This window comes from Stenella coeruleoalba (assembly GCF_951394435.1).
Source record: "Stenella coeruleoalba genome assembly, chromosome: 10".
Lineage (NCBI taxonomy): Eukaryota > Metazoa > Chordata > Mammalia > Artiodactyla > Delphinidae > Stenella > Stenella coeruleoalba.
Window position 1 is genome coordinate 23141442 of NC_137156.1, and position 19507 is coordinate 23160948.

At 43.6% G+C, this 19507-nt stretch overlaps 2 pseudogenes across 2 annotated transcripts in view; one reads left to right on the forward strand and one right to left on the reverse strand.

Annotated features, from left to right (window-relative positions):
* Positions 1-19507, reverse strand: part of LOC307192391 (MHC class I polypeptide-related sequence B-like) — a 203631-nt pseudogene that overhangs the window by 15619 nt on the left and 168505 nt on the right. The window lies entirely within an intron of this gene.
* Positions 8271-9398, forward strand: LOC307192345 (cysteine-rich protein 1-like; annotated as a pseudogene). Its single transcript has 2 exons — positions 8271-8367; positions 9017-9398. The product of its transcript is annotated as a cysteine-rich protein 1-like (transcript).

Consider the following 19507-nt stretch of genomic DNA (forward strand, 5'->3'; position numbering starts at 1 on the left):
AATTAAAGTGTATTAGAAAACAATTTGCAAAATAAGAAATGCAAATGTCAAACAAATATATAACAAATAAATGTAAAGAAAAATGCAAATCTGGAATAAGAAATGGGAATAAATTAAAATCTATCATCTTGTCAAAGATAATAGTATGAGGAGAGTATTGACAGGAATTTAGGGAGAATATACTGTCATAAAGATTGATGGGATTGAAAACTGGTACAAAAATTTTAAAGGTCAGTATGCAAAACGTCTCAATTTCAGTATATTTACATTTAAAATTTTTTTTTAATTTTGTATTGGTGTATAGGTAATTTACAATGTTGCGGGGTGTTTTGTTTTTTTTAGGTGTACAGCAACTTGACTCACTTATGCATAGACGTATATATGTCCTTTTTTGGGTTCTCTTCCCATATAGGTTATTATAGAGTGTTGAGTAGGGTTCCTTGTGCTATACAGTGGGTCCTTGTTGATTATTTTATAAATAATAGTGTGTATATGTTCATCTCAACCTGCTCATTTTTCCCTGCCCACTACCTTTCCCTTTTGGTAACCGTAAGTTTCTTTTCTAAGTCTGTGAGGCTGTTTCTCTTTTGTAAAGAAGTTCATTTGTATCCATTTTTAGATTCCACCTGTAAGTGATATCATAGGATACTTGTCTTTTCCAGTTTCGCTTCCTTCCTTGTGGCTGCAAATGGCATTATTTCATCCTTTTTATGGCTGAGTAATATTCCATTGTGTATATGTATCCTATCTTCATTATGCATTCATCTGTCCTTATACACTTAGGTTGCTTCCATGTCTTGGCTATTGTACATAGTGCTGCCATGATCGTTGGGGTGCCCGTGTCTCTTAAAACTATGGTTTTCTCCGGATCTAGGCCCAGGATTGGGATAGCTGGGTCACATGGTACTTGTATGTTTACTTTTTTAATCAACCTCCATACTGTTCTCCCTAGTGGATGTACCGATTTACATTCCCACCAACAGTGTAGGAGGGTTGCCTTCAATATGCTTACATTATGACATAGAAATTTCTCTTTCAGAAATTTATCCTGCGAAGATAATCACACATGTTCTCAAAAATACATATTCAAGGATGTTCTTGAATTGTGGTTTATAAAAGCAAAGAATGGAAACAAGCTAAATGCTATAGTCATTGTAATGATGGTAACTATGAATAGAGGAACACTTAATAAGAATTAAAGCAATAATGCCATGTGATTTACATAGTGGGTCAAATTTATTCCTCAAAGCAAACCCACGAGGGGACTTCCCTGGTGGTCCAGAGGCTAAGACTCCGAGCTGCCAATGCAGGGGGCCCAGGTTCGATCCCTGGTCAGGGAACTAGATCCCGCATGCCACAATGAAGATCTGGTGCAGCCAATAAATTAATTAATTAAAAAAAAGCAAACCCATGAGGCACCCAACATGTGATCCCTTTGTACAGACACAGAGAGAGAGACTCAGAGAGAGGAGACACAGAAGTGGAGACCGAGAGAGGTTAAGGAGTGTATATCTCAAGACCACCTTCAATCAGGATCTGGAGACACTGGAGAAAAAATGAAGAACAACAGTTAGGACCTGGGTGATGTGCGACAGGCACAGTGGTGAGGGAGATGGACAGAAATGACAAAGATAAATGTAAATCACTACTGAGCTAAGTGCTGTGAGGAAGAAGTTCATGATATCATGAAAGTAGATAACCAAGAGACCTGACAGCTCCCCTACCACTGTTAGCAATAATATTTGAAAGATGTAAAAGATATATGGTATATTAAACAAAAACAGAATTCTATACAATTATATAAAATCATAGAACCAAAAAGGGCTCTTTGAAATTAAAAATAATGTCATAGAAGTGTATAATTCAGTAGATGAATTGAAAAATTACAGTCATACTCACAGTAAGTAATAGGAATAGAAAAGTAATAGCAAGGAGGAGAGAAGACCTATAAGAATATACCGCTATCAATCAAGAGATTCCAGCGAGTAAGCAATACAAGTTTCAAAAATAAGGGAGAGTAGGAAATAATAAAAAATTATTTTCAAGGAAACCTCTCGGAGTTTACAGACAAAAATTTACATCTGGAATGGCCTAAGCAAACTCTTACTGCAGTAGATGAAAACAAACCGACACTAAGAAACATCACAGTGAAATTGCAGAAAGGATGGAAAAGAAGAGAGACCTTGAAAACTTCAAGAGGCAAAAAACATGGGCCTGGAGGCTAGAAGACAGTGAAGCAATGCCTTCCGAATTCTAAGGAAAAAAATCAGTATTTCCAACACAGAGTTCTATATTGAGTCAAGATGAGAGTAAGTCCTAGGATAGCCTAAGACATTTCAGAGTTACAATGTTTTCCTTTCCATGTTCCCTTCTTCAGGATACTGTTAGACAAAGTGCGGGGGAAATGATGGAGAAAACCAACAGCAGGGAAACATGGGATCCAGGCAACAGGGAAGCCTTGTAAAATTATACAGTAGGAGAGAGAGGCAGAGGGCTGCCCAGAATGAGGAGAAGGAGATCCGGGACGTCAGCTCTGCCCCAGGGGTGCAGGGAACCAGTCTCCGTGTGGCAGCACAGAGGGCTGTGGGAGAGTCTGTGCAAAGAGGTGAAGTTGGTGGAATATCCGATGTGCTTGAATGTACTCAGAAAGGCTTAGATTCTGCACAGAGTTTTAGAATGATTTAAAATGAGTACAATATGGGGCTTCCCTGGTGGCGAAGTGGTTAAGAATCCGCCTGCCAGTGCAGGGGACAAGGGTTTGAGCCCTGGTCCGGGAAGATCCCACGTGCTGTGGAGCAACTAAGCCCGTGAGCCACAACTACTGAGCCCGCCTGCTGCAACCACTGAAGCCCGCGCACCTAGAGCCCATGCTCCGCAACAAGAGAAGCCACTGCAATGAGAAGCCCGCGCACCGCAACGAAGAGTAGCCCCGCTCGCTGCAACTAGAGAAAGCCCACATGCAGCAATGAAGACCCAAAGCAGGCAAATAAACTAAAAAAAAAAAAAAAAAAAAAGAGTACAACCAAAGTAAGATATTATTTATTCCAGCGAAATCTTAAATATCAATTCAAGAAAAGTAATCATAGTCTGTTAAATGCTCACTGTGACTATCGTTTCCGTCATCATCATAAGGCTAATACTGCACAGCGAGCTAATCAAACTTACAAAACTGATAGATGTATAATTATAAGTTATAACTATTTTGGGGTGTGTGAAAGAAAAACCAATTAACTAAAGATGATACATAAAACTGAAAGCAAAGGAGTATTAAAGGTATGCATTTTAGAGACATAGAAGAAACAATTAGAGAATCAGCTTAAGAACTAAAAGAGCATCTCTCTGAGATTCAAGAGATGGGGGACATGGAAGATTGGGGACATCGGTCTAGATATCAAGTCTTGTAGAAGTATTTTACTTTTTAAAACTATGTGCACATATCCATTAGCTAAAAATAAAAAGACAACCTAGTAGATGAGACAATGGCCTTTGGCCTTAGGAATTGTTCTCTTAAGAAGAGTCATAGAAATGGAGCAGCAGTTGGAAGGAAGCTGTACACAGAGTGGTGGATGTTTATGGGAGAATTTTGTTTTGATTTATTTATTTTTGTTTGATTAATTTTAATGGGAGGAATTGCAGCATGTTTGTAGGCAGGGATGAAGGAGCAGTAGAGAGTGGGAAACTGATGACACAGGGGAGGATGGAGTCGGATCCTGTACCCATGCTGAGGGGCAGCCTTAGACAGGAGGGGACCATCCATCATCACTGGTGGGAAGGTGAGATACAGGTGCAGATGTGGGAATAGTGGAGGAGGAGGATGTAATTCTCACCCGAGTGCTTTTTTTTTCTGAGTGAGGGGTCTGAGGGGAAAGGAGGAAATGAGAAATCGCCCTCTCAGGGGTGTGAGAGTGAGCTGACTGGGAAATGGCATCTGCAGAGTGCAGGGTGGGGGCCACTGAGGTCTGGGCTGTTCAGCTTAGAGAAATTTCCAGCTCTTGGGCAACAACAGGAGGATGTATAAGAAATGAAAGAAAAATGCAACAAAATATCTGCAAACGTGAGGATTACATTCTTTTTACTTTGTCATTTATCACTTTCGACACTTTATTACTTGCTTTACAGTGAACATACATTATATCCTATATTATACGTTACACATATACATCATAATAAGAATTCAAAAGCTTTGTTTAAATTTTTAAAAGGAAGGCAAGTGGGCAGAAAAAGTGAAGAGCTGTGGGCCCAGAGCTGGACGTGCTGGGCTCCGTGCCTGAGCTCTGGGCAGTGAACTCACACAGCCTTTTCTCCTTTTCAGGACCGTGTTTTCTTTGGAGACCAAGCAGGATTTTTCCCTTCTTTTTTCAGTGTGGTCACTTATTAGGACCTTGTCACCTCTTTGATGCTTCTAAGATAGTTTTTATATTTTACATGGCATTTTCAGCTATTTTCAGTGAGCAGAATTCTCCCTACAATCCAGCCCATCTTCTCCAGTAATGGAATTTCTGTGGCAGAATAGCTCAGTTAAAAGACTTTGGGTGCCAAAGTAGAGAATGTGTGTCCTAATGCACGATCTGAAGAGGATGTGTCAGGTGTTTTACAAGTGCAAGGGATTTTAATGTAATTTTTGAAAGCATATTTACCTACACAGAAGGGGACTGAAAAGGTACTCAAGGGTATACAAAATAAATAATTCATGTTCTCCCTCTCGTCCCCCATTTGCCCAAGTCCTCTACTTGGAAACCACTGCGGTTGGCAATTTCTCATTTTCCTTCTCCCCGAATATATCTCTGCATTTATGAATACTCTTATGTCAGTGAAAGAGCTCAGGCCACAGACTGGGAGAAATTATTTGCAAATTCACATATCTGATGGAGGACTTGTTTTAGAATATACATAGAAAGCTTAAACTCAATAATATGAAAACAATTTAAAAATGAAGGAAAGTCTGAACACACACCTCTTCAAGAAGATCTATCCATGGAACTGCATATGAAAAGATGCTCAACATCATATATTATTAGGAAATGTAAATTTTAAAAAATGATGTATCATCACACCTATTAGAATAGCTAGAATCCAAGAACTGGTGATACCAAGTGCTGTCCAGGATGTGGAGCGACAGAAACCCTCACTCACTGGGGCAGGAATACGAAGCAGCACAGCCCCTAGAAATGATGGTCAGCAGTTCCTTATAAAGCTGCACATAGACCCTCCATCCAGTCTACTGAGCGCTCTAGTCCTCATGCAACTCATCTGAAAACTTATATATGCACAAACCCCGGCACACCAAAGTTTATAGCAGAGCGCCCCTCAAGTGTGGGCTGCACGTAGTGACTTCCTTCTAAAGGCTACAGTACGGAAAGTTGGGATGTAAAAATAAAAGTTCACATGGAAAAACCTGGGAAATGTACCTTAGCTGGGTGATAAGGTGAACTTATTACTGATTATCAAGTGGAGAGTATACACCCTTGTTGTGTGGAGAATGTCACTTCATCTCTGTGGTCTTCTTCCCCAAAATACTTTGCCCCAGTCAACCAACTGGAATAGAGGGACATTCTACAGTATCCCTGAGGAATACTCAAGAACATCAAGGTCATCAAACACAAGGGACCTCTGAGAGACTGTCACAGCCACAGGAGCCTGAAGGAGACATGATTGGGACTTAACACAATGTGTCTTTGATAGGATTGTAGATCAGGAAAAGGAAAAACGAATGAAGTCCAAATAAATTCTTGAGTTTAGTAATAATGTATCAACATTGTTTCATTAGCTGTGACAAATGTATGATGGTGATATAAGATATTACCACAGGGAGACTGAGCGTGGGAGTTACAGGAACTCTCTACTAACTCTGCTACTGTTTTTGTGAATCTCAAACTACACTAAAATGAAAAAAAAAAAAAAAAAGAATATCTGCCAGAAACGAACAGGGAGTGAAATAAGAATCGACTTTGAGTTTTCCAGAGTGTTTTCATCAATGAGCTGGAGAGATGGGTTGTGGAGAGGAAAGATGGAAACCTCAGACACAAGGCAGGGCTCCAGGGCTCTCCTCCCCTCTAATCCCCGCCGCATCCCCGAGCCCGACCCCAGAGCTGCTCAGGCAGCATCTTCATCCCCCCATTGCTGACCAGCCTCCAGGGCAGCCATCTCTGTCAGACTCAGACCACAGCCCCTCCTCTCCCTTCCCTGTGCTGAATAGGAGAGGGCGGAGTGGTGGCGCCCCCGGGGGTGTGGCCACAGTTGCTGATGACAGGAGACCTGAGCTCCCCTTTGACCCCCTTACAAAAGACCTGCCCAGGGTTTCCTTGGGCTCCTAGCAGTGGGTGAGTGCTGCGCACAGAAGTTGGAGTTCATCCAGTGTCAAGTTCAAAGTCTGAACTGTTACTCAGAATACATGCTGACACGGACCTTTTTCTCCCCATCAAACCACCAAGGACTAAGGCCTCAGGGAGGATTAGATTTCAAGGCCATTAACAGCTGGTTCCCAAGTCCAGGGCGGACTCCACAAACAGACTGGGTGTCCTCAGTCTCCACGGGTGGGACCTTGAACCCCAAGTCCTTGTCACTTCTTGCAGCTGCTGACAGGGTTATAGACTCTTCCTCTAGGGAATCAACTCTGGAACCTCCATCCCTAGAATGGGGTAGAAGGGGGGAGGGGGAGGGGGAGGAGATCCCCTAAGATATCTGCCTATGAAGATGGGGAGGCTCCTGGAGAAGTGAGGAGAGGAAGGAAACAGTGACATTAGGGGATGGAGGCCAACAGGAGCGGAGGGGGAGGAACGAGAAAGGAGAGGGGCAGGGTGGCTCACTCAGTGGACACGTATGCGGGGAGGGTGGGGTCTGTGTGGGGAGAGGCTCAGGGGCTTCTGGCCTGGGCGCTGGTAGAGGCTCTGTTTTTCACCTGGATGATAAGTACACAGGTGTCAGCTCTCTATTTTGCTGGTAAACTATGCTTATGTTTTCGGTGTTTTCCTGTCCTTACAAGTATGGTATAACTCAAATATACCTGGAAGAAAGAGAAAAGAGAAAAGGAGAGAGGGGAGGTGGTTAAAGGAATTCCTCTCTTCCAGAGAAATAGCCTCACCCCCAGTCCTCACTCCACCCCACACACACATGGTGCTGGGGGCAGCAGGGAGACTCAAGGAAGGGAGAGTGCATCCCAGCTCACAGCCCGGGGCTACCTGGACATCGTCTCCCTGTGAGCTAAGACAGCGGTGACCACCGTGCCAAAAAGACTGGCTAAAGACCTTTGGAAAAAGACCTGCCCAGCTGGTGGAGGTGGAGAGCAGAGGACAGGAGAGCAGAGGACAGGACATGGAGTGGAGCCTGGAGACCACAGTGGGACAAGGAGATCAGCCATGAGTCTGGGCCCGGGGGTCCCCCTAACATTTCCCTGAGACACGAAAACGACCTCCCCCATCCCCAGACCTACAGGACCCAGGCGTCCCAACACCGTACCCAAGGACACCAAGCATGGCCCCTCCTGTCCAGGCATGAAATCCGCCACCGTTTGAAGCCTCAAGGGTCCTCTCCGCTCCTCCCCAGTCCCGAGAGCCTGGGACACCCCAGTGTCCTGTCTCTTCTTCCCCTCCGTGGACCTAATAATAGACAGGGACCTGCTGTCTGGATCCCTCCAGCCACTTCCCAACCTGAATTTAAAGGCCCTGTGGTCCTGGACTCAGATCTAATTTCTGGCGCTGATGTTGACCCAGGACTTCGGGGTCAGGGGTCAGGGGAGGCTCCCCAGGGCCCCACAGGCTGCAGCTGAGCCAGGCTTCCAGCTGAACAGAATCGGCAGATTCTGGACATAAAACTGCGACCTGGAGGAGACACATCAGCCACACGGAGGAGTGAAAAGCTGCCTTTGTCTCTCCCCCCTTCCATCCACAACCAGGAAACATCCACGACACACCACAGGTGACTCTGCCCAACACACCAGGACTCCGGAGAATGCCACCCAGTGTGCATGGAAAGGTGGGTGGACTGGGACACAGAGACGAGGCTGAACCGAGGGAAGACCAGAGGCGGAGCCTGCGATCCTGTTCTCCACCTGCGGCCACTGAGCTGGAAGCCACAGAACACCCAGTAGCAGCCGCAACAGGACACAGGAATCCAGCCTTCCAGCCTCAGCAGTGCCCAGGGCCCCAGGTAACTAGGCAGCAGCAGAAGTGGGTCCTGGGGCCCCAGCCACCAGCCCCTGAGACGCCCATGACTTTGGCCCCTCCAGCCACCCACTGGCAGCAGCAGAGCCGGAGAACCTTACAGCTCGGGACATGGCAGAGGTGCCTGCACCACCCCAGCTACCCACGCCCCCCTCTTCCCTCGTGGTTCAGGGGATCCCGGACACGAGGGAAGAGCCCACTATCCCAGGTCACCAGGCAGCGATGCCAGTGGCACAGGCAGCAACAAGGCAGCAAAATCCCTGGAGGCACAAGAAGCAATAAGAGGGCACGGGACCACACCCCTGATGGGGGTGGAAAGCGCCAACTCTCCGAAGCAGGTAACGCAGGTAGGGGAACCCCAAACCTGTGCTCTAGCGCCACCTCCTGGAAGAGAAGCGAAAAGCCTCTGCTCTCTAATTTGTTGAATGGTTAGAATGAAGCAGAAAAGTGCTCCGCACTTCATCAGTGCTGGCAGAGGAACAGCACAGCAAGCACACGAAGAACCACAGTAACACTGCATCACGAAAAGTAAAGGACAGTTCTCCAGAAACCAAACTTAAGGTCATGGAATACTGTGACATAACTGATAGAGATTTCAAAACAGCTCATGAGGAAACGCCACAAGCTACAAGAAAATTCAGAAAGGCGGTATAACGAGCTCAGGAATACTATGAATGAACAGAAGGAATACTTTACCAAAGACATTGAAACTCTAAGCAAAACTATATAATTTCTGTGTACTTATGTGGCGCACTTTCTTTAAATTGATACCTAAATATTTTATCCTGATGCTATTATAAATTGCATTTAAACGTATTCATTTTCCCAGTCCCGCGCTCCGGTGTGCTCCCGCCCAGCCACCCGCCCCGGACCCGGCGCCACCGTGCCCAAGTGCCCCAAGTGTGACAAGGAGGTGTACTTGGCTGAGAGGGTGACCTCCTGGGGAAGGACTGGCATGGCCTTGCCTGAAGTGTGAGAAATGTAGAAAGACGCTGACCTCGGGGGGAGGGGACACACTGAGCATGAAGGCAAGCCCTACTGCAACCAACCCTGCTACTGGGCCATGTTCGGACCCAGAGGCTTTGGGCGCGGTGGAGCGGAGAGTCACACTTTCAAGTAAATCCAGGTTTTGGAGACCCCATCCCCGGCTGCCCCCGGGGCCGCGGCCCTCCAGGCCGATGGCGGGCCTTCTCCACAGGCACCTGGGGCTGTCCTGTAGACCCCCATGCCCTCAATAAACCCGTACACTTGGAAGAAAACACATTTATTCATTTTCCTAATTTTATATTTCTGGCACAGAACTCTTAAAATCCTTCGAATTTCCTAAGTGATGAGAACCACAGAGGTGTGTTTTGTTATGTTAGAGCTTGGCTTTTGGACTGAACCTAAGGATGGGGGCTGGTTACCAGGAGAAGCAATCATGTTAATAGGCAGTTGGAACTTCCGGTACCACCGCATCCCCCACGTCCTGGGAGCCGAGAGGGGCTGGCGGTTTCACCTACTGCAATGGTCCATGATGTAATCAATCGTGCCTGTTTAATGAAGCCTCCATAACACCGCAAAATGATGAGGTTCAGAGAGCCTCCACGCTGGTGAATACACGGGGAGAGTGTCCCAATCGGAGAGGACACGGAAGCTCCACGCCCTTCCCACACACTTGCCCTTTGTGTCTCCTCCGTCTGGCTGTTCCAGAGTTACACCCAGTAGTCTAGTAAGGAAAGTGTTCCTGTGAGTTCCGTGAGCCGCTCTAGCAAATTAATCAAACCCGAGTGGGGGATCATTAGAACATCCAATCTGTAGCCAGTCGGTCAGAAACACAGGTGACAACCTGGACTCGAGACTGGCATCTTAAGGAGGGGGCGGGCGTGCAGGACTGAGCACTAACCTGTGGGGTCTGACGGTGCCCGCGGTAGAGTCAGAGTTGAGTGAATGGGGTCGCAGGGGAAATCCAAACATGGGAATATTGTAATCTGATGATCGCAGTATTAATGGTAAAGAAAGAAGGATGGGAGGGTGGGAGAAAAAGCCTGGGTCTTGCCTGCAATCATCTGTCTCCTGCTACACAGAACAGCCAGCCTGGGAGAGATGGGAGAGCTCCAGAAAAGAGAAGGAAACAATAGTTTTACCCACTGTCATCTTACACCTTCCCCCAAGGAGCTGAAATAGACACTGTTTGATTTCACCCCTCCCTTCCTAGAGTTTTAGACAAAGTTTCAACTAAGTAATTGGTGTGGACCTGTGCAGGTGTACCGCGTCTTATTGCATTTTGAAGATACTGCATTTTTTACTAATTGAAGGTTTGTGCCAACCCTGCAGTGAGCAAGTCATCAGCACCACTTTTCCAACAGCATTTGCTCACTTCATGTCTCTGTGTGTTGGGCTGCACCCCGCAGGCCTACAAGGCCTGTGCTTGCCCAGCTTCAAGACAGAAGAAAGGCTCGGAGTCAGCAACAGAGGCGTCAGTGGTGTAATGGATGGGGAAGCTTACACAGCTGAAGCAAGACCCTGGAGCGACACCCCACCGTGTGCGGGGGCCAGGGGGTATATTACCAGTTATAGGGGAATTGACATCAGGTGGGCTTATCAGTTACCAGGGAAACCAGTAGAGGGCACACCCCTCACATCCTCCCTGATAAGAACAATCACTAGCTAGGGCTAGGGGCAAGTATGTAGCAGGTCAGTCATGTGGGTAGCGTGTAGTTGTGAAGCAGGCCTTGGTGGGACAGGGGATGTACAAGAGAACAAGAGAACAGCCGTCCTGAGTGGCCTGACCATACACTGTATCAGAGTTTGGTAATTCTCACAATATTTCAAACTTTTCATTATTATTATATTTATTATGCTGGTCTGTGATCAGTGATCTTTGATGTTATTATTGTAATTGTTTGAGGGCACCAGGAACCACTCCCATAGAAGACAACAAACTTATGGATAAATCTGTGTGTGTTCTGACTGCTCCACCGACCAGACGTTCCCTCATCTCTCTCCCTCTCCTCAGGCCGCCCGATTCCCTGAGACACAACAACATGGAAATTAAGCCAATTAAAAACCGTGCAATGGCTTCTAAATGATCGAGTGAAAGGAGAGTAGCATATGTTTCACTTTAAATCAAAAGCTAGAAATGATTAAGCTTAGTGAGGAAGGCATGTCAAAAGCCTAGATAGGCTGAACGCTAGGCCTCTTGCACCAAACAGTTAGGCAAGTTGTGAAAGCAAAGGAGCAGTTCTTGAAGAAAATAAATAGTGCTACTCCAGTGAGCACACGAATGGTGAGAATGCAAAACAGCCTTATTGCTGATATAGAGAAAGTTTTAGTGTTCTGAATAGAAGATCAAACCACCCACAACATTCTCTTCAGCCAAATTCCAAACCACAGCAAGGCCCTAACTCTCTTCAATTCTATGAAGGCCGAGAAGGTGAGGAGCTGCAGAAGAAAAGTTTAAAGCTAGCAGAGGTTGGTTCATGAGGTTTAAGGAAAGAAGCCGCCTCTGTAACATGGAAATGCGAGGTGAAGCAGCACGTGCTGACGTAGAAGCTGCAGCAAGTTATCCAGAAGGTCTAGCTAAGACCATTAATGAAGCCGGCCACACTAAATAACAAATTTTCTGTATAGATGAAACAGCCTTCTATTGGAAGAAGGTGCCATCTAGGACTTCCATAGCTAGAGAGGAGAAGTCAATACCTGGCTTCAAAACTTCAAAGGCCAGGCTGACTCTCTTGTTAGGGGCTAATGCAGCTGGTGACTTAAACTTGAAGCCAGTGCGTATTTTCCATTCCTCAAATCCCAGGCCCTTTAACGTTTATGCTAAATCTACTCTGCCTGTGATCTGTAAATAGAACAACAAAGCCTAGATGAGAGTACATCTGTTTACAACATGGTGGACTAAATGTTTTCAGCCCACTATTGAAACTTACTGCTCAGAAAAAGATTCCTTTCAAAATATTACTGCTCATTGATGATGCACTTGGTCACCCAAGAGCTCTGATGGAGATACACAATGAGACTTTCCCTTCTCTCCTGCTTTCGCTGGTTGCTCATGGACCAATGACATGGTCTTAGGTATGTTGGGTCATGCTGATAAGGGCAACATCCCAGGGACAGCAGAAAACAAAGGTCAAGGAGACCTGGATGCTTGGACAGCCTCGTGGTGCAGAGCCACCCTAGCAGCCCTGGAACTGCCTGCCTCACTGTCATGGGAGCCACACACTAGCTTCCATCCTGTGAGACCACTGTTATTTGGGTTTCTGCTGCACATACTGAATTAATACATATCGAGAGAATAGGACTTCCCAGGAGTGTGTGGCCATGGTGGTCTGTTCTGGAGATGAGCAGAGATATATTTCGTGTCACCTCTGTGGGCTCTTGGGACATTACTGTGAGTTAGAGAAAGGGAGAACTGGGCCAGAGGGGGCAGCACAGGGAGATTGGAGATTGTTACCCTCCTCATCTTTCTAGCCATGGGGTCTGGCCTAGGCAAGTGTTTGGGTCACCGGGTGTTAGATTTGGCAGTCCTTGTTTCTTCACTTCCTGTCCTCCTTGCAGACCAGACCTCCTGCTCATCCTACTTAGGACCAGAATCACTGCTGGTCACCTCCTCATCACCCTGTCTGATGACAGGGATTGTGGAGGTGGAAATCTAGAGGATTAACCCCTCAGGTAGAAAAGGAGTGCAGGGTCATTCCGCCTCAGATTCCGTGAGGACTGTGTGCTTCCCCCAACTGGTTTGAACAGCTGACTTTTGGATAGTTGACCTCCGGTCCCTCATATCCTGTGCCCTGGTGATCATAAAATTCTATCACTTCACTGTATTCTCTTTATTACAAATGAGTCACTAGGTCCAGCTTATACTCCAAAGGTGGGAATTACACAAGTGCATGAACACCAGGAGATGGGAATCACATCTTAGAAGTGTGCGCACCACAAGGGGGACTCTGGCAACCACCTGAAAGTGTGGCATCTCACAGGGCTGTGGCCAGGAGTGCAGAGATCAGAGCTGAGGTCCAAGGGATTTTGTATTCATCCCACAGGAATACAGGACAAAATTATGATGCCAGAAAGGTAGCCCAGTCTTCTAGGTAATTTGGGGAATGGAAGAGGCAAAAGGCTAGGTAGAAATATAAAGGAGAGGAAATAAAAGGACACCCAGCAGTTCTAATAGTTAATGTTCTCACTTATTTTCTTATGTTTCTGAGAATTTGCAAAAGTCATTTTGTTTAATAGTTACATGGTTTAATAATCAGCATGACCTTAAATAACTCAGGAAATATAATGAACCGAGGGATGAGGAAATCACATGACCCAGGCCTGACAAGTCAGGTTACCACGTTGTACCACATCCACCTAGCAACAGGGACTGGTCCAAGGGTAGTCTTTCCTCTCCAGTACTTTATGTATGGTCAGTGTGAGAAAGATGTTTATCTTTCTGCTAAAGTTGTGAAAGTGGGTAATGTGAGGGGCTTAGAGATCATATTGTCTGTCTTCCCCAGGAACAGTGAAAGAGAAGAGAAATTGAGGTCTGATGACAAGTTTGAGTCTCCGGGTCCAATCATGTATCTAACTGGCCTCACCCCCGGCCTTCCCCGGTAAATCAACATGTTAAATCTCTTTTGCCAAAGCTAGATTCATTCGAGTTTTGTTAACTTGTAAGTGAAAGAGTCCTCTCACAAGAAGGCAGACTTTTCTGTGATGCTGGGTATTTAGGTAACACTCGTTCACATATTATTAAGACTTTATTTTTGTAGAGTAGTTTTAAGTGCACAGCAAGATTGAGGGGGATATACAGAGATTTCCCATATACTCCCTGCCCCCATACATGCATAGCATGCCCCATTATCAATGTCCCCTGCAGAGTGGTGCGTTTGTTACCACTGATGGACCTACATTGACACATCATCGTCACCCACAGTCCATAGTTTATATTATGATTCACTCTTGGAACTCTACATTCTGTGGGTTTGGACAAATGTATAGGAACATGTGTCCATTATTATAGTGTCAGACAGAGTGTTTCACTACCCTAAAAATCCTCTATTTTCTGCCTACTTATTCCTCCCCTCACTCCCTAACCCCTGGCAACACATCTTTTTACTGTCTCCAGAGTTTTGCCTTTTCCACAATGTCATATGCTTGGAATCATACAGTATATAGACTTCTCAGATTGGCTTCTTTCACATGGTAGTATGCATTTAAGGTTCCTCCAAGTTTTTACAAGTCTTGCTAGTTCGTTTCTTTTTGACACTGCATAATATCCCATTGTCTGGATGTACCAGAGTTTATTTATCCCTTCACCTACTGATGGATGTCTGAGTTGCTTCCAAGTTTTGACAATTATGAATAAAAGTTCTATAAATATTCATATGCAGATTTTTGTGTAGACATGTTTTTAACTCTTTTAGGTAAATATCGAGGAACACAACCGCTGGATTGTCTGGTAAGAGTACATTTATTTAGTTTTGTAAAAAACTGCCAAACCGTCTTCCAAAGTAGCTGTACCATTTTGCCTTCCCACCAGCAATGAATGAGAGTTCTTGTTATTCCACATCCTCTCCAGCATTTGGTCTTCTTAGTGTTCTGGATTTTGGCCATTCCAATGCGTGCGTAGTAGTATCTCATTTTTTTAATATGCATTTCCATAATGACATAAAATGGGAACATCTTTTCATATGCTTATGTGCCATGTGTATATCTTCTTTGGTAAGGTGTCTATTAAGGTCTTTGGTACTTTTTTTGTTTTTTGGCTGCATTTGGGTCTTCGTAGCTGCGCGCAAGCTTTTCTCTAGTTGTGGCTAGCGGGGGCTACTCTTCGTTGCAGTGCGTGGGCTCCTCATTGCGGTGGCTTCTTTTGTTGTGGAGCACAGGCTCTAGGCGCATGGGCTTCAGTAGTTGTAGCACGGGGGCTCAGTAGTTGTGGCTCACAGGCTCTAGAGTGCAGGCTCAGTAGATGTGGCGCACGGGCTTAGTTGCTCCGCGGCATGTGGAATCTTCCCAGCCCAGGGATTGAACCCGTGTTCTCTTCATTGGCAGGCGGATTCTTAACCACTGCACCACCAGGGAAGTGCCTTTGGCCCATTTTTAAATGAGACTGTTTTCTTATTGTTGAAGTGTAAGTGTTCTTTGCCTATTTTGAATAAGAGTTCTTTATCAGATGCGTCTTTTGCAAATTTTTCTCCCAGTCTGTGTCTTGTCTTCTCATTCTCTTGACATTGCCTTTCTGTGAGCAGATATTTTTCATTTCAATGAAGTCCAGCTTATCACTTGTTTCTTTTATGGATTGTGCCTTTGGTGTTTTATCTAAAAAGTCACTGCCATACTCAAGGTAATCTACGTTTCCTCCTATGTTACTTCTAGGTGTTTTACACTTTTGCATTTTACCTTTATGTCTGTGGTCCATTTTGATTTAAATTTTGTGAAGGGTGTAAGGTCTACATCTAGATTCTGTTTTTTTTTTTTTTCGCATGTGCACGTCCAGTTGTCCCAGCCCCATTTTTCGTTTTAACATCTTTATTGGAGTATAATTGCTTTACAGTGGTGTGTTAGTTTCTGCAGTATAACAAAGTGAATCAGCTATATGTATACATATATCCCCATATCTCCTCCCTCGAGCTTACCTCTGGGCTTTCTGTCTTGTTCCGTTGATCTGTGTTTCTGTGTTTTTGCCAGTACCGTATTGTCTTGATTACTGTAGCTTTGTAGTATAGTCTGAAGTCAGGGGGTCTGATTCCTCCAGCTCTGTTTTTTCCCCTCAAGTCTGCTTTGGCTATTGGGGGTCTTTTGTGTCTCCATACAAATTTTAAGATGTTTTGTTCTAGTTCTGTAAAAAATGCCACTGGTAATTTGATAGGGATTGCATTGAATCTGTAGATTGCTTTGAATAGTATAGTCATTTTCACAATATTGATTCTTCCAATTCAAGAACATGGTATTTCTCTCCATCTGTTGCTATCATCTTTAATTTCTTTCATCAGTGTCTTATAGTTTTCTGCATACAGGTCTTTTGTCTCCCTAGGTAGGTATATTCCTAGGTATTTTATTCTTTTTGTTGCAATTGTAAATGGGAGTGTTTCCTTAATTTCTCTTTCAGATTTTTCATCAGTATTGTATAGGAATGCAAGAGATTTCTGTGTATTAATTTTGTATCCTGTAACTTTACCAAATTCATTGATTAGCTCTAGTAGTTTTCTGGTGGCATCTTTAGGATTCTCTATGTATAGTATCCTGTCATCTGCAAACAGTGACAGTTTTACTTCTTCTTTTCCAATTTGTATTCCTTTTATTTCTTTTTCTTCTCTGATTGCCGGGGCTAGGACTTCCAAAACTATGTTGAATAATAGTGGTGAGAGTGGACATCCTTGTCTTGTTCCTGATCTTAGAGGAAATGCTTTCAGTTTTTCACCATTGAGAATGATGTTTCCTGTGGGTTTGTCGTATATGGTCTTTATTATGTTGAGGTAGGTTCCCTCTATGCCCACTTTCTGGAGAGTTTTTATCATAAATGGGTGTTGTGTTGAATTTTGTCAAAAGCTTTTTCTGCATCTATTGAGATGATCGTATGGTTATTATTCTTCAATTTGTTGATATGGTGTGTCACATTGATTGATTTCATGTATTGAAGAATCCTTGCATCCCTGGGATAAATCCCACTTATTCATGGTGTATGATCCTTTTAATGTGTTGTTGGATTCTGTTTGCTAGTATTTTGTTGAGGATTTTTGCATCTATATTCATCAGTGATATTGGTCTGTAATATTCTTTTTTTGTAGTATCTTTGTCTAGTTTTGCTATCAGGGTGATGGTGGCCTCACAGAATGAGTGTGGAAGTGCATCTTCCTCCACAGTTTTTTGGAAGAGTTTGAGAAGGATGAGTGTTAGCTCTTCTCTAAATTTTTGATAGAATTCACCTGGGAAGCCATCTGGTCCTGGGCTTTTGTTTGTTGGAAGATTTTGAATCACAGTTTCAATTTCCTTACTTGTGATTGGTCTGTTCATATTTTCTATTTCTTCCTAGTTCAGTCTTGGAAGTTTATACCTTTCTAAGAATTTGTCCATTTCTTCCAGGTTGTCCATTTTATTGGCATAGAGTTGCTTGTAGTAGTCTCCTAGGATGCTTTGTATTTCTGCAGTGTCTGTTGTAACTTCCCCTTTTTCGTATCTAATTTTATGGAGTGAGTCCTCTCCCTCTTTTTCTTGATGAGTCTGGCTAATGGTTTATCAATTTTGTTTATCTTCTCAAAGAACCAGCTTTTAGTTTTATTGATCTTTGTTATTCTTTTATTTTTTTCTATTTCATTTATTTCTGCTCTGATCTTTATGATTCTTTCCTTCTGCTAACTTTGGGTTTTGTTTGTTCTTCTTTCTCTAGTTCCTTTAGGTGTAAGGTTAGATTATTTAGTTGAGATTTTTATTGTTTCTTGAGTTAGGCTTGTATAGCTATAAACTTCCCTCTTAGAACTGCTTTTGCTGCATCCCATAGGTTTTGGATTGTCGTGTTTTCATTGTCATTTTTCTCTAGGTATTTTTTGATGTCCTCTTTGATTTCTTCAGTGATCTCTTGGTTATTTAGCGATGTAGTGTTTAGCCTCCATGTGTTTGTGTCTTTTACATTTTTTCCCCTGTAATTCATTTCTAATCTCATAGCATTGTGGTCAGAAAAGATGCTTGATATGCTTTCAATTTTCTTAAATTTACTGAGGCTTGATTTGTGACCCAAGGTGTGATCTATCCTGGAGAATGTTCCGTGAGCACTTGAGAAGAAAGTGTAATCTGCAGTTTTTGCATGGAATGTCCTATAAATATCCATTAAATCTAACTGGTCTACTGTGTAATTTAAAGCGTTTGTTTCCTTATTTATTTTCATTTTGGATGATATGTCCATTGGTGTAAGTGAGGTGTTAAAGTCCCCACTATTATTGTGTTACTGTTGACTTCCTCTCTTACAGCTGTTAGCAGTTGCCTTATTTATTGAGGTGCTCTTATGTTGGGTGCATATATATTTATAATTGTTATATCTTCTTCTTGGATTGGTCCCTTGATCATTATGTAGTGTCCTTCCTTGTCTCTTGTAACATTCTTTATTTTAAAGTCGATTTTATCTGATATGAATATTGCTACTCCAGCTTTCTTTTGATTTCCATTTGCATGGAATATCTTTTTTCCATCCCCTCGCTTTCAGTCTGTATGTGTCCCTAGGTCTGAAGTGGGTCTCTTGTAGACAGCATATATGTGTTCTTGTTTTTGTATCCATTCAGCAAGCCTGTGTCTTTTGGTTGGAGCATTTAATCCATTCACGTTTAAGGCAATTATTGATTTGTATGTTCCTATGGCGATTATTCTTAATTTTTTGGGGTTTGTTTTTGTTGGTCCTTTTCTTCTCTTGTGTTTCCCACTTAGAGAAGTTCCTTTAGCATTTGTTGTAGAGCTGGTTTGGTGGTGCTGAATTCTCTTAGGTTTTGCTTGTCTGTAAAGCTGTTGATTTCTCCATTGAATCTGAATGAGATCCTTGCTGGGTGGTGTAATCTTGGTTGTAGGCTCTTCCCTTTCATCACTTTACGTATATCATGCCACTCCCTTCTGACTTGCAGAGTTTCTGCTGAGAAATCAGCTGTTAACCTTACGGGAGTTACATTGTATGTTATTTGTCGTTTTTTCCTTGCTGCTTTCAATAATTTTTCTTTGTCTTTAATTTTTGCCCGTTTGATTACTATGTGTCTTGGCGTGTTTCTCCTTGTGTTTATCCTACAGGAGACTCACAGCGCTTCCTGGACTTCGGTGGCTATTTCCTTTCCCATGTTAGGGAAGTTTTTGACTATAATCTCTTCAAATATTTTCTCAGGGCCTTTCTCTCTCTCTTCTCCTTCTGGGACCCCTATAATGCGAATGTTGTTGCATTTAATATTGTCCCAGAGGTCTCTTAGGCTGTCTTCATTTCTTTTCATTCTTTTTTCTTTATTCTGTTTTGCTACAGTGAATTCCACCATTCTGTCTTCCAGGTCACTTATCCGTTCTTCTGCCTCAGTTATTCTGCTATTGATTCCTTCTAGTGTAGTTTTCATTTCCGTTATTGTATTTTTCATCTCTGTTTGTTGTTCTTTAATTCTTCTATGTCTTTGTTAAACATTTCTTGCATCTTCTCGATCTTTGCCTCCATTCTTTTTCCGAGGTCCTGGATCATCTTCACTATCATTATTCTGAATTCTTTTTCTGGAAGGTTGCCTATCTCCACTTCATTTAGTTGTTTTTCTGGGGTTTTATCTTGTTCCTTCATCTGGTACATAGCCCTCTGCCTTTTCATCTTGTCTATCTTTCTGTGAATGTGGTTTTTGTTCCACAGGCTTCAGGATTGTAGTTCTTCT